The sequence below is a fragment of the Pteronotus mesoamericanus genome, unplaced genomic scaffold (genome assembly GCF_021234165.1).
Source record: "Pteronotus mesoamericanus isolate MK-2021 breed Mesoamerican mustached bat unplaced genomic scaffold, CSHL_Meso_final contig_169, whole genome shotgun sequence".
Classification (NCBI taxonomy): Eukaryota; Metazoa; Chordata; class Mammalia; order Chiroptera; family Mormoopidae; genus Pteronotus; species Pteronotus mesoamericanus.
The window spans coordinates 17,696,808-17,712,167 of record NW_026555068.1 but is presented as its reverse complement, the minus strand read 5'-3'; the positions used below and the strand labels follow the sequence as shown (position 1 = coordinate 17,712,167).

At 43.3% G+C, this 15,360-nt stretch overlaps 1 protein-coding gene across 2 annotated transcripts in view; it reads right to left on the bottom strand.

Annotated features, from left to right (window-relative positions):
- The window catches only part of SLC7A2 (solute carrier family 7 member 2), a 51,548-nt gene extending 36,535 nt beyond the window's left edge, over positions 1–15,013 (bottom strand). For both annotated transcript variants that reach the window (XM_054566128.1, XM_054566129.1), the window contains exon 1: positions 14,833–15,013. The gene's annotated coding sequence lies outside the window, so the exon portion shown is untranslated. The remainder of the gene's footprint in view (positions 1–14,832) is intronic.
- Positions 15,014–15,360: the final 347 nt, after the last annotated feature.

Here is a 15,360-nt window from a genome sequence, read left to right as displayed (position 1 = left end):
CTTATAGAAATGAAAAAATATAATTATAGAAATTTAAAGCTCCATTTATGAGTTAATCTGCATATTGGACACAGCCTTCAAGGGAGGCTGAGAACTTAATCTTTATTTTGGATGGTTACAGACATGCCCAGGTGAAAACAAAAGCAGATGTTCAGGACAAAAAATCCCTTTTATTAAATCATCTGAGAAAATGTGATAAAATGTAGTGAGAACCCTGCCCAATCTGTCCTCCCAGCCAATTACAGGGTGACATTGTATCTTCAGGACAAGGACGCACGCTCAGGACTGCTCCTCTATGACCAGGAAGGTTTTCTTGTCTCCAGGGCCCCAGGTGTCTCCTGCGTCACTTTCCTCCTCTGGCCTAGCTTGAGCAGCCACTATGCAGTGAACAGTCTCAACGGCATTCTGTAACCTTAATTCAAAGAATTCTCCAACTACAATCTCCTGAGCATGCCCACTGCGTGTTCACTCCCCAAGGAAGTTGCTTGACAGAGCGCTTTCATCTGGGAAACAAAGGCATTAAGAAACTTTGCCTTCCCATTTGGGTTTAATTTCTTCCTTTTGCAACTGGCTGCATGCTAGCAATGCGCGGTTCTGGGCACGGGCACAAGGCAAGACTTGGGCTTTCTTCAAGGCATTGCTTGGGGCTTTCCTCCTCAGCCACGCAGATCCAAGCACCCCGTGCTCATGGGAGACCTGCTGCCAGGATGCAGAAAAGAGCCAGAGTCCAGTGCAGATAAAGCAGGGTCAGAGGCAGAAGAAGGGCCTGGTGAGTCCCATCCTCAGGGGAGGCTGCCCTGAGAAGGGAAAACGGCAGCAGGAACGTAAGAGAGGCTTTCACTGATACTGTTTAAAGAGGATTCCATCATCAATTAAACATTGGAGAAGAGTTCTGGTAAGTTCCCAGAATAAGACATGCTCATTAAATGTACACAAATATACTATCACCACGGTGGCTTTTACAATGTCCCTGCTGACCCTTCTGAGAGCTAAAGTGCCCAGCAACCCTAGGGGGCAGGTACTATTACTATCTCCAGTTTATAGATCAGAAAGCCAAAGCTTAGAGAGGTCAAATACTAGCTAGTATATATCAAAGTCAGGACACAAAAGCAAGTCTGCCTGACTCTCCAGCATAAGATATAATACGGTCAGTAGCCTTTTAGGAGCAATGTCATGAAGGCTCTCAAGTAAAATACACACACAACTTTTTTCACTAATGGTTCATTTTCGTTACAGCCACTGAAGATTTTGATTGGTGTGCACCATCTAAAGAGACAAGCATGAAGTCTGCATTTATTTCAGCACTCAAAGATTCCAGTGAAGAGCCCTGGGCTGAGGAAAGAGAGAAAGTTCTCTGAGTAGCAAAGTGTTAACGAGGCAAATCCCAGAAATTGAAGCACAGGCAGCTCTCTGCCAATGCATGGTCCAGTTATGTAGTACGCACTCTAAACTGAGCTGAAATACTATCCAGAGCATGCCTTAAGGAAAGAAACTTGTTGCCCCTGCTTGGTTAAAAGCCAATGTTAGCTCACAATTACGTCATCCAGCTCAATATAGCACACTGAAGACTTGCAGGATACTGTGCCTTTAGTTCTGAATGTTGTGGAGGGAAAAAGAAAAAAGAAAAGGAAGGAAGGACAGACGGAAGAAATAAGAAAGAAGGAATAAATGTGGGACATGAATATAAAAAGTAATTGGGATCATTCATGGGTCTCCTGTTACATCTGGGCACGTGACACACATTTTATTTAACCCTCACAGCCAACTCAGGGGAAATGGCTAATCTTCAGCTCATGAAACATGCTCAGAGATGTTAAGTAACTTGCTCAAGATCACAGAGCTAGATTTGAACCTAAGGTTGTGAAACTCCAAAGTCCCTGCCCCTTCCTCTATGCCACAAGGAGGGATGCAAAATTCTGGCTCTTCTCAGGCTCTTGGCAGGCGAACACGAGTGAATGAAAGATAATTTGAAGGCCACCATCCAGATGTTACCAAAAAAATACTGGGGAGACTTTGGAATTTTAAAACTTCATCTCCAATAGATTTCAAGCTTTCAAATTCATAAACCATCACTACCTTAAGACTGAAAGTATAACAGTTATTAAAATATAAGCTATAGTTATTAAAATAGAAGCAATTAAAGTATAAGAAAAAAATTAAGGAACAATAAAAATAACTGGATAAACATCACAATTTATGTCTATTAAAATTCTAACCTATATTAAAATTCATTTCTTCTAGCTAGAAAGAGCTGCAATGATTTAATATAAGAGGTTTAATATAATATAAAAGCTGAAGACTTCACTGTTTTCACTAAAATATATAAGATTTTCTGAAACATTTTTTCTTTTTACAACTTGTCTAGTCCATTCCTTATCCATCTCTTGGGTTCTCAAATACCTAATATTCTTAATTCTCCCCATATTTCTGAATTCAAAACATATTTCAGCACAAAAGTCTTCCGGCCCAGCAAATCACATTTTTTGTGTGTTTTAATTTTCCTTAGATTTTATTTCACATGGGAGCCACTGGCGTCCCTTCGCATCTCTGAGACAGGACGGCTCTAAGGAGTAAGTGAACAAGAAGAGAAAGACAGGAGATGATAACTTCCTTGGAACACGCAAATGACCACATGTAAGAGGACGACTCTGCCCATGTCATACGAGAAGACAGAAACTCCAAATAGAGGCAATAAATGTAAAGTGGTGTGATACTGAACCAGGAAAACGCAGACCTCCCTAACAAAGGGTGTTCCTGCCGATGAGAAGCCGCCCTCTGCTAAAGGTGTCAGGCTTGTTGTTGTTTTAGAAAGAGAACGTGTGAGTCAGAATGATTCAGAAACTTCTGCAAATTTCTGCAACCGGGTTTAGTTAGAAGAGTATGAGCTAAGGTATCTGCCAACTCAGATTCTACGATTTAATGGTATGATTTCTTTTTTTTTTTTAATAGCTGAAAAACTAAGTTTTTTCCATGATTCCCTGCGTATGTATAAATGAAGTCAGATAATGGGTAGTTTGCACCGAAGTCTACATTGTCCAACACCTTCCACCCAATTCAACATCCTCTTTCCAAAATAAATAGCAGTCATGTTCACAGTGACCAGAAAAGAAAAAATCCACAGGTGTGTCCCCATAATACTGATGGCTTTGGAGAGGTGTCAAGGGGCGTTACACCAGTACGCACCCACCATTCAGATCAAATAAATACTGATTTAGTAAACCTTTCTTAAGTTTAAAGGTGCACCTGATGCAACAAGTCTATTTTAGTGTTAACAACTATATATAATTCCTCTTTCCCTTTTTCCTGATACCCCGGTATGGAATAGTTCATTCTGAATAACAGGTAATACTTTTAATAACCACTCAACCAAGGCACTTCTCCATCCTCCATAAATCATCTTTCTACAAGCCCAGAGCAACTCTTTCCCTTAGCCACTTAGCCCAGACAGTGACAATGCTGAGCGCTGGGAACCTTCAGACCACACACGTAGAGGACGTTTTCTCTTTCTCCTTGCAGTTAAATGTGTCAGTCTCCACTGCCTTTGCCCTCATTACCACTCTGCTTCTAGGACTTGAGGTAGTTGGGGCTCATAATTTGAAAAAGTAGAATCTGCTGGGAGAGGAGGCTTACTTGGTCACTTTTGCAAGACGACATTTTTGGATGAAGGAAAGGATAGTGAAGCTGGCCTAAGAGATGAATATGGGATCCAAGAAGCAGGAGAAGAACATTCTTCAGAGCAAAGCTGAGTTCTGTTCCCACTCAGAGTGGCTTTAAGAGAAGAGGGAAATGTGGAAAACTTAGACTTTTAAGTTATTCCAAAATTAGATAGCTGCAAGGAGTCAACTCGCATCAACAGCTGCTACACATTTACCCAGTCTCTTCCTCTCTGTGCATTTTTAAGAAGGGAAGATATATTTGGAATTGCTTTTTCTACCAGTGTGTTCTGACATATTTAAAGGGATCTCAAATAAAAATATAGGTTTTCTGGGCTGCATTTATACTCCACATCTATTCTACTCACATTGCAAGGGACTCCGCTGGGTTCTTTATATGTTTCATCAGTCACTCCTGCCAACCCCAAATGCATGTTTTGGGGCATACAGATTTTTAAAATGGACTGCTCTCGGGTCCCCACAGTTCCCCAGCATTCCTCACGCTAAAACCATGTCATTTGCTATTCTCTTCTGGGTACAGAGACACTAATGAGTCTGACTTAGAATAAAAGTTCTAAGAGCTCAAAACACATGTCGTGTTTTTCGTGTCTCTACCTAAGTACACGGGAGAGTTCTGCCTTTGGTGGACATTCCGTAAGTATTCAGGCGCCCTATGTCTTAAAAGACAGAAATATTAAATCAGGAAGTTTAGAAGTTTACCTTTGGGCCATTGAGCCAAAGATTTCATTTGCTTAAAGAACGGCAATACTGCTGTGAACTCACTCGTTCTGCATGTCACAGTTTGTCAGGAGGTGGCTTGTGACGGGACATAGGCATTGGTGGCACTTGTGTTGGTTCCAACTCTCTAAATTCTAACATTCAGCATTAAGTTGTAAGTGGGAAATGTTTTCAATGGGCAGGACTGTTGTTTAGGCTTTGTAAAGCCCCCAAAGTTTAGTGCCTTGAAACACTAAGGTTTTATAAAATGGCTATTACCCTTTAAAAAGCTGAACTAAATTATGTTCTGCCAGATTTTTTCCAAGTGTAATAGTTCTTGTAACATATACAGGATTAATGCTTTAGAGCAGCTACTACTGAGTTCACACCTAATTCACTGAATCTATCCGGTGAACAATTTTTACAATAACAAACGTAATCACTGATAATAACAGGATTTTGTAAAACTGAAATTTATAAATCAAATTTAAATTATGAGCCGAGCATTTTCTGGCTCCATGTAAAAGTCACTTAGAAAAGCAATGACTCCAAGTGATGACTAACAGAGAGGGTGGCATCTCAGGAAAGCACAACGCTGGCCCATGTTTAGAGTAACTACAAAGTGCTATTCTGTGCAGTTAATGCAATGCTGCAAACAGGATGGGGAAACAGATCTTTGTACAAAGTCACAGAATGCACTCCCTGTAGTCACTGTATGGCTTGTTTGTTTTTTTTTTTGCTAAAGACCTGGCCAGTTATAGGTTCGCCTTTACAGTCAGGACTGAGGGGAAGGGCGTTTAGGAAGAAGGGAGAGGAGGAAAGCAAAGATACCACCAAGTGGGTGCTGACGTGTGGTTTCCCACATGCACTGGCGTGCGCCCCAAGGCCTTTGCCAAGTGCATAGCAACGCTGTTCAAGGCTGACCTTATCCAAAGGAGAAAGTACAACCTACATGCCAAGGACGGCAGAGAGTTAAGGGAGACACCCAGAGCGTGGTCCACAAAAGAGCTCAGCCTGGATAGCTGGGTCTCTGGTGAGTGCTAGGCTCAGGTGTAACTGGATAGATTGTTCATTTGCACCTCCAAGTAGAAGAAGAAAAATGAGAGGCGCCGGAGGAAGCGGCAGGAAGAGGCCCTGGTGCCAGCTGTAAGTGTTCTCTCAGTTATAAGCTGAATTATCTTAAACAGCCTCCAGTGCCTACTACCCTCAGGCACATCCCAGCTACATATCAGGGTCTCCAACATCTGTGAGCAGCGGCACGCCAGGTGTGAAGAGACGTCAAGAAGCTCTTGGTGGGAAACCCTAGGGAACAATACACGAGAATGGGCTGCTTGCTCTTTTTCTTCTCGAACAGGACAGGAGCATATAAGCTTCTTCCGAGCCCAGAATGCCATGATTTACTAAAACTATCGATGCTGACCATTATGCCTTTAAAGATGTGGAAAATCCAACTCAGTAAATAATCTCTGCAGAAGTTTCATCGAAGTGAACACTAGAGCAAAATTACTTTATCCTCCTTAAACTTTATTCTACATACATCATTTTCTTGAAGGCCAAAAAAAGAAGAAGAAGAAGAAGGATTTCTTGCATTCTTTTTCCTCCTTTTACTTCACTCAAGAGATATTACACTTAGCTCAATCAACAGAGCCCTTTTCTTCAAATTCTTAGAAATGGCTTGAGTTGTGATTCATGCATACAGAGCTAGAAGTGAAATTACATAGTTCCACTTTACTGATGCTTCTGGTCTAATGTGTAATACACTCAATTAGATGTGACAAAGTACAGGCCCATTCTTAAAACAGAAGAGTCTTTCAACTGAACTTGAAATTACCGTCGGTACCAACAGCTACAGCTGGAGTCTGCGCTCATCCCTAGTCAAGCTCCCTCCCCTCCAGGAAGGCCATCTCGCCGGCCTCTGGCCTGCTGCAGCCACTTCCCCTCTCACCAGGGCACAGGGGAGTTAGCCCACAACCGCAAACAGGCCAGCGACGCTCAGCCAACAGAAAGCTGAATTTTAGATCGCAACTGTACTACGTATTTTCAAAACTGGGACTAGAGAAATAATGTGGGTTCTCGAGACTTTGCTTAGGGCTCAAAATCCTTATAAAAATCAATTTACTACTACTTCCAGTCATTCGGTGGAATAAACGGCGCCTTCAGTTTTCAAAGTCACTGGAACAATTTATCTGTTTTACACGTGGTCAGGGAAATCAGCACACCTAGAGTTAGCAATGCAGTAAGAGTAGAACAACACTTGAATTTATAATAACATTTAAAGTGACAATACGAGGTTCTTTATCCTCACAATCTTTTGTGCTCTGTAGCAAAAAAGACCAGAATAATGTAAATATGTTATTCATTATCTAGAAAGTTCAGATGATCCATCTCAGCAAGACAAAATGCACTATCAACAGAAATTTTATGCTAAGTCTGCTCTTTTTTTGTTTGGTTCACTGAACTAAGTGCAAACCATCTGTTACCTATGATAATCAGTAAAAATAAAAATTCAAACAGCTTTCTAAAAAAGATAGCACAACAGCATTCCAAACAGAACTTACTTGTTTAAAAGCACCACTAATGAGATTTAAATCCTAATGACTCTGGATGGCTTAGAACCCGTAAGTACAGTGTTTATTTTTAGGTTAAGATTACATTTTTCCATTTTGGGGGGTGGGTAAAAGCATGCCACTTTAAAAACTTAACATCATAAGAATGTCACTATGCTAAAGTGTCTTATTCAAATGTTAATTTCCAACATATATTAAAATACAACTTTTCAGTTAAAATTGCATTTTTATCCCCATTTATGAGATTCCTGACACATAAATAGTATATTATAGTGATTATGATATGTTTTCATAAAAGCAGAACGGCCGCAGGCAAATCAGTGCTACTGATGCAAAATGATGAGCATCAGATCTTCCCTCTGCCCGTAGCTGCCTGACCTCAGATGAGTTGCACCTTTTAAGATCTGTTTCTTAATCTATAGAAAGAGAACCCTAAAATGTCATTCTCAGGAGCCTGCTTCCCTTCCAAATCTGCCTAGCACTGTGCCTGGCATACACATGGTGCCAGCACCTCAGTGACTGTCCCCGGCCAGAGAGGCTGGAGATGAACCTTCCAAAGCCTCAGGCATTGCCCCGAGGACAGGTTTCAACGCATCGTTAAGCTGAGAGCAAGGGACATGAAACCAGCTACCACAAGAGGGCGTCGCCATTTTTACAGTGGCATACCCAAATTTCCAGGATGTTAAGCCCTTATTCATGTATTACTATCTAATGAAAAACGTGATTTCATTTCAAAGTTCTAAATTTCAGGAGCGTTTAAAACAGGATCATCCCAGCATACGCTGTCAAAGCTCCAATACTACAAATGTCAAAAACACCCACTATTATTTCTCAATGGCACTGCATGTGCTCTGTGCTGTTTTCTTGATGAACAGAGCGTACTCAAGTCCTACTCCACCTACGCAACACAGTGCGACAAATGTAATGCATTTAAAGAGGAGTTTTTTTGCAACAAAACATTACAAATCTTAAGCACTTATAAAGCAAGTCTTGCAAAAGATAAGAAATTCAGCAGAGAAATCAACTTTCAAATTGCTTGCTTTGCCTGTTATTCATTAGGCACATTATTAAGTCAACAAATTAACAAATTAAATGACAAGTAAAAAAGAAAAGCTTTAAGTTATTTTATACTTTCAAAACTGACCACACTCTGCAGTGATGCTACGTTGCTCTTTAGCATAACCTCTTCAGTTCTACTAAACTGCAAGTTCATTAAATTCCAAAGATTTCTACAAGAAGAGCCACATCAGACTGATGCTGAGTTATAAGATTTCAAATGTCACTCTAAAGATGCTCCAATTTTAGGTGAGAAAAGAGGGCACTGAATATTCTTATCCATTCTTTTTTTTCCTTCCCATTTATGTGTATGGTTGTAACTCCTCAGTTCAAATGAGCTCAGCTGAACTTAGGATCAGGCTTAATTCCTGGCCCACACGGAGGAGGCCCAGAAACCTGTGAACCTAACAACTGGGAGGAACCGAGGGTGGCGACACTGGAGACAACTCAAGTCTGAAGTGTTCCTTTGAGGCCCGGGAAGCACTCCCGCCACCGCACAACGAGAACGGTCCTCATTGTCATAGCTCTTTAACGCCGGCCCCTCTCCCCCAGCTGCACTGCGTTGGGGCAAGCTCTCAGCTCCTCCTTGCAGGCCAGGAGAAATTTATTTAAAATTTAACTTACTCATAGGTTATCACAAAATAATAATACAATGAATATCCATCCACTGCTTAACCCAAGAACCTAAAATTAATAATACTTAGTGGTCATACAATAACAAATAATGGAATGACAGCAGTGTGTTGCAAATGAACAATTATGATTAACGGAATTCTGAGCACCTAAGGTCCATTAAACAAAAACATTGCACAGTGATTTTTACGTAGTAGAAATGAACTCACCGCCCCCCAGGATCTCTGCAAATAAAAATTCTACCTAAAACATAATCTCTGAATGTGCTTTAACTTTGCCCTCTAAGACCTTTCAAAATAGTTTGAATTTTCAGTTAACTGTCACAGTTTCCCAGAGACCCAGGGTAATAAACAATGAGCAATTTTGCCAAATTATTAGTAAGTATTATTGCTCTCCAAAATGCAAATTTTGGTGCGCAGCTGCTCAGCCAGAACTGAAGTCTAAGTGACCCGCGTTTTACTAAAGAGCAACTGGCGGAAGACAAAGAATAGCCGTCTTTAACAGCAATGATAGGAACCGCATGTGATGACGGTGCCTAAACTGACTGGCCACTTGGTTTATGCTGGGAACACATCATATGTATTTAAAGTAGAGAACTTTAGAATAGGTTGCTCTCTCTTTTTGGTGACTTCAGCTCTTTGTATTGCTCAATGGCAGCTTTATCATTCTCTTCCCGCTATGTGTGTACTTGTTAGCTCCTTCACTGGGTGGTCAAAGCCCAGAGAACAGAGACCAAGTTATTTATTCTTTGTTTCTCTACAGACCCTGGGTCTTGGGCCATACATATATACAACATGTACTCATCCAAACAGATGAACTAACCGCTGATCAGGGAAGACTCCAAATAGAACACCTCGTAAGGTATTTTTAGAATCAAAGTTACAAAGTCATATTTCCTATTCCAAGGGAATCCCAAATAGTAGTCATTAATTTGGATGCTCCTACAATAGCTAAATACTGTAAATTTTGCACGTCAGTTTCACAAAAATCAAATCCAGTCGTTTCTACCATATAGACACCTTCTTTCAGAAACCAGGCAGCATGAATATGGGGAAGGAGGGGCATAGAACTCACATGCTCTGGGAAAACACACTTTGCGTGTGACACAGAGACGATGTCCTGCCTCCAGCATTCAAACGCATTTCACGTTCTAGAGATTCTAGTGTGATTTTTTCAAAGTACAAATTGAATTGCATTCTGAGAAGTACGCCCCAAGTTCAGATTAAGATGGTAAAGAAATAAGGCTGAACATGCAAAAAGACCTCATTTTTTCCTTATGGGTCAACACACAATAACCGTTAATTCTACTAGTGACGACCATCACAGTCTTCATTTGACCAACATGACAGCAAGGTACCCAGAGCCAAGACAAGAGAACACCCTACGCAACACCCTTTATGTACTCATTATGAGCAAGGTGCCAACTCACACCTTTGTGCCAACGCAGGAAATGAATACATAAAAGGCAAGCTTTAAGGTTTATTTTATTCCTTGCCTTTTTGAATGAATAAGCATCATTTTTTTTAAAAGTGGAACAGATCCAATGATCTTAAAATATGACAAAAAAAATAAAAAGAAAAACAATGGGCAGAAGTAGAATAATAAGATATATAAGAAGAAAAAGAAGAAGTGAGCATCTAACTAAGTTGTAATATTGTTCAGCCTCCTGATGACATCAAACTCTACCCATCAAGATCACCTGGTCTCCCCTGGAAGAAAGTCGGCCTTGATCACAGGAACAGCACTACATTAGGTTTAGCTGCATGAAGACTTAGGGTGCCTTGATGAAACCAGAGTGGGTTAAGGAAAGGAAAGAATTTCCCCCACAACTGTGGGAAAAACTAGCAAGAATCAACAAGGGGTGTAAAACTTCGTTGAGTATTGTTTGCAAGATATTCCAAAAATGAATACAAGGTAGTCTTTTCCTCCCCCCGCAACTCCTGGAAGAAAGATTACGAAATGTTCTTACATCACCCGCCTCATTGCCCAACCCGAGAGGAGGCTCACGTTGTAAAGAGCAGCGCGGGTTGTTCTCTAATTTCTTTCCTTTTTCTGCGGTGGGATGGGGAGACGGCATAAAGTTACATACAAGCCACCGGCAGCACTAACTCATCACACAGAACGCTAGCTTCATGATTCAATCTTGGATGCAAGAAACCCCAAGATTTTTGACAACCTATCATGTCAGTGCACATCCAGTGAAACAGAGAACTGCAGGTTTCCTGGAGGAGAGAGATCCAAAGTTAAAGTCTAAATAAGAACGGAAGAGATGTGACCCACATACTCAAAGCCAAGCTTTGAAACACAAACCGCACTAAATTCTTGAAGTCAACACGAAGGATACTTACCCGTGAGAAGGTTTACTAACGGCAGTGGGGGCTGTTTTTAGCAACACTTCAAGTTTAAAGGCGTCCCAGAATCACATGAAAACCAATAGTCGACTGCTTGCTTCCACAGGTTAATATACACCAGTTATGTTTACTAAGTTGGACGAGAAAAGTTAATAGGTAAATCATGCTCTGATAATCTTAGCTCAGCTGGTTAGAGCCTGGTAAGCTAGTTTGAGCCTGGTGGAAGTGAACCCTCAGTTGCTGGCGTGGTTTTGTCAGTGGCATCAATCACGTTTCCAGAGCCACAGACAACATGCCTGAGACAATAGCCAGAAAGGCAACTAAAGGGAAACATGAGAAGCATCAGGACAAATCTGTCACTACCATGAAAACAAAAACACCACACACAGGTGCTTTTGATGCTGGAATAGAGAGTGGCCATCGTTGTGTATAGTCATTTTCATCTTTCATTATGAAAAGAGTCATCTTCACAGGCAGTCACGCACTGCTTAATGGTGTTTCGGTCAAAGATGGGCCACGGGCCTCATCTACAAGGGTGGTCCCAGGAGGTTACAGTGGGGCCGAAAGATTCCTATTGCCCTGTGATGGTGCAGCCGTCCTAAGGTCAGGGCACAGCACAGTACCTGGGTGTCTATGCCGGCGCTGGAACCGTGCTACTGGTCACACAAAAGGACAGCACATACAATTATGTGCTGTACAGAAGGCTTGAAAATGGTAATAAGTGACTATGTTGCCAGTTTGTATATTTAACTGTTATACTTTTATCATTATTTTAGGGTGTACTCTTTCTCCTTATTAAAAAAAAAAGGTTGCTGCCAACGTTGTGCCTTGTTACACTGGCAGCAGCCTCTCATCTTGTCTTTTGTTTGCATCATTTTCTCTGATTTAATCACAACTTAGTCTCATGTTGTTTTGCACAGCAGCATGCCGCACAGGCTAGGAGCAATGGCCGTACCGAGTGGCCTCGGTGTGCGGCAGGCTGTGCTATCCAGGGTAGCGTGAGTGCGCTCTGCGAGGTTCGCACAACAGTGAGATCGCCTAACACTGCATTTCTCAGGACATATTCCCATTGTTAAGTCGAGAATGAGTGTGTTCCTTACTTGTTTTCTGGGATAGGCAGTACTGAAGCCATCTGTGTATAGGTGTCGTTACTGCATCTAAAATTACAACAAAGCAAAATCTACTCTTAAAATTCTGCAATGGAAGGTTTACAGAATGTAAAAGTAAGTGCAGAATCCCTCTGAAAACGAAGCTACACGTTACGTTTGGTGGTCCGGTGTCTGGTACAGTGTGGGGACTCACTAATTTTCAAAGAAGAAGTAGAAATTTGAAGATAGACGTAACACCCTTCCCCAAATGATAGAAATCAGTGGCATTCGGTCAGCAACGATGACATATAGAGCATGTATTGTGTGCCAGACACTGTGCTACACAGTAGAATGAAAAGTTATTAAGACAGAAAACATTGTAAAGAACAATTCCATTTTTTAAATTAAGGCTATGGCTATGTCTATGTGGTTTTGAATATCCAGATTAAAGATGTAGAAATGAGTTAACCACTTAGATTTTTCAAAACCACTTAGATAAGAACTATTGCATAATTGAAATCAGAAGGTTAACTGAGATTTTTAGTACAGGCATGCCTCAGAAATACTGCTTTTGTTCTAACGTCCAGTAAGTAGTCTATAAGAAGTCAGTCCTTCAAATCAATGTGTTCATGTCACGTTTGGAGAAATAAATCACAACATCAGCGTGTTTTCAAGGTTCTGTTCTGAAAGCTGGTCACTGAAGGACACCCAAATAAAACCAGCAGGTGGCTTTGAACACTTAAAAAAAGTACATGCATTTCTGGATAGGCAGCTATGAAGCAGCAAGCAAAGGTTATCAAAACAGCAGGGAAGAGAGAAACTAGGCTACATAGAGAAGTCACCCAAGGAAAATGCGAAGGGAAAGCACATTTGAAAAAGTGGGCTGTAAACAGATGAAACGACCACAGATAGGGGCCCCAGGTCCACCAGCAGAGCCCGGAGGCACGCGGCGACTTGAGGAAGGAAGCACAAGAGGAGAACAAAAGCTGGGCCCTCCAAAGAGGAGGCCCGCTCTCACTCTGCGAAGGTGAGCAGGCCTGTCGTGGAGAGCAAGAACCATGAGCGTGACGATTCCTCAGGTCCCTATGTTCACATGACAAAAACAGAGGAGATTACAAGATGGAAAACTGCGGAGTCTTCTGAACTGTTTACACTCCAACAGCTACCAGGTCTCCCCTTCCAGCCTCTGTTCTCCTTTACTGGCTCCTGACAGTGATACAGGGCTTTGCTGACGTACGCAAGAGGCCAAGGAATCTGCTAACTGAGTCCTTGTAGATATCACCCAGATTTTACTCTGGTCTCCACGGCTGTGGCAAACTCTGAAAGATTAACATGCCTTAAGATAAATGGCATTCCCTAATCAAGGCACAGCGGAAACCAAGTGAGGGCCAGGGGGAAATGGTGAAAAATCCTAACAAATGATGGGGCCCCCCAGAGCCAATCTACAGGAGCCGATGAGCAACATTTTAGTAAAAGGAGAAATAAAATATGCTCATGTTCTGTACTGAGAAATCATTTCATGTTAAGCTTCAGTGCAATTAAAGGGGGGAAAAAGGATTGAACATTACAAAAGGGAAAAAGCAACCAAAAGAAAGTACATAAGGAATATTCTTACCCTGTACCTCCCCTAGAAAAAGACCACAAATACAAATGTTTGCAATTTGCTGAAGAGAGAAATACTAATTCTCGGGGAGAAAAAAGGGCGACTGTAGTTTTAAAGACTGGTTGGGGCAAGAATAAGAAAGCACCAAGCCTCAGACAGCCCGAACACTCTGAGTTTATATGTTAGACACCCCCGCTCCAACCCCCCCCCCCTCAAATTTCAGGCCGCTCTGCTGGAATAACATCGGACCACATCCCTTCATTAAGTCCTATAAGTCTTGCCACTTAAGCGCTTTTTTAGGCAACTTTGAATAAATACCTGAAAGTCTGAACAATTTTAATTGCTGAGATCTAGGTACCGTTTCCAGATAGATGACCTGTGAGCTATCTCTTTTCGGTATCTCTAAGACACAATCTCTGCATACGTTACTCCACGGATTGGAGGTAGCGTCAACAGAAGTTGTCAAATTCTCTGCGGGAACATCCCTGGCAATGGGCCTCGTGATTCCCTAAGCATCAGGAATGGCATTTCGAGTTCAAGGCTGAAGACTGCATGAAATAAGCTTTAAAAAGTATAGCCTGCCTCAAACAGGTTTAAAACTGCGCCCACTTACTTTAAAAATACCCCAAACATCACACCACGATGGGTCCCCTTACCTGTCCTGCCAGTCCCAGGTAGGTCTGAGATGTGAAAAGGCTTCCTAAACTCCCAGCGGTGTGTTACATTTAACCCAAGAACCCCAAGGTGGCAGAAGGCGACTTCAGGCACCCCTCGGTGTTCAGGAAGTGGGAGACCCGGTCTGCTCTCCCCGAGAGGGGTGCCCGGGGTCCCTAGTGACAACAGTGGCTACCAGGGCCCTCGCGGAGTCGCCATACCAGACCCCGACGACTGGTATGCCCACCCAGACCCCGACGCCTCCGGTGCCCAGCGGGGAGAAGAGCTGCGGGAGCGCAGCCCCACGGACGAGGGTTCGCGGCAGCAGCCCCGTCTCGCAGGCCCGGGAATCCCATCTCAGCGTCGCTGGAGCGCAGCCACCGGGCAGCTGCGCGCAGCTGGACCTGGGCCCTTGTCGCCCCTGCCCCAGCCCTTCCGCTCCGGCCCGGGAGCCTAGGCGCCCCCATCCGCCTGCGGCCCCTCCGGGAGGCCGGAGACTAGGCAACTTACAAGGGCAGCTCTAGGGCCGCGCCTAGTGTGCGGTGGAGGGTGAGCGGCTGGAGAGTGTCGTGTCCCGCGGCTCCCGGAGGCTGGAGCAGCAACCGCCGCTTGGCTGGACCCGCAGAGAGGAGCGAAACCTCCGCAGCGCTGGAAAAGGCGGCCTGGGCACGTGGGCGCCCCTCTGTGTAGCCTCTCGGTGGGGCGGGGCTCGGGGCCGGGCGGCACCGCCCCCTTTTCCTCCCCCACGCGAGCCCGCCTTCAGCCCCTCCAATCCTGGCGGTAGGCGGCGTCCTGGCGCTGGGGCGCGGGGACTGAGCCCAGCCCGCAGCGGGGACACTCGTGAGCCTGCTCTCGCTTAGGGGCTGATCGGGTCCGAGGCGCTGGTCCCTGCAGGGAGCGAAAGCGGGAGGGTCCCAGGTTTCTTGCCACTCCTGATGGACCCAACCTCAGCGGCCTTTCTGAAGCTGCTTCTAAGAAGCGTTCTTCCTAGTGGGGTTTTTGTCCTGTGTTTATTTTCATTTTCAGAAGAATTTGTAA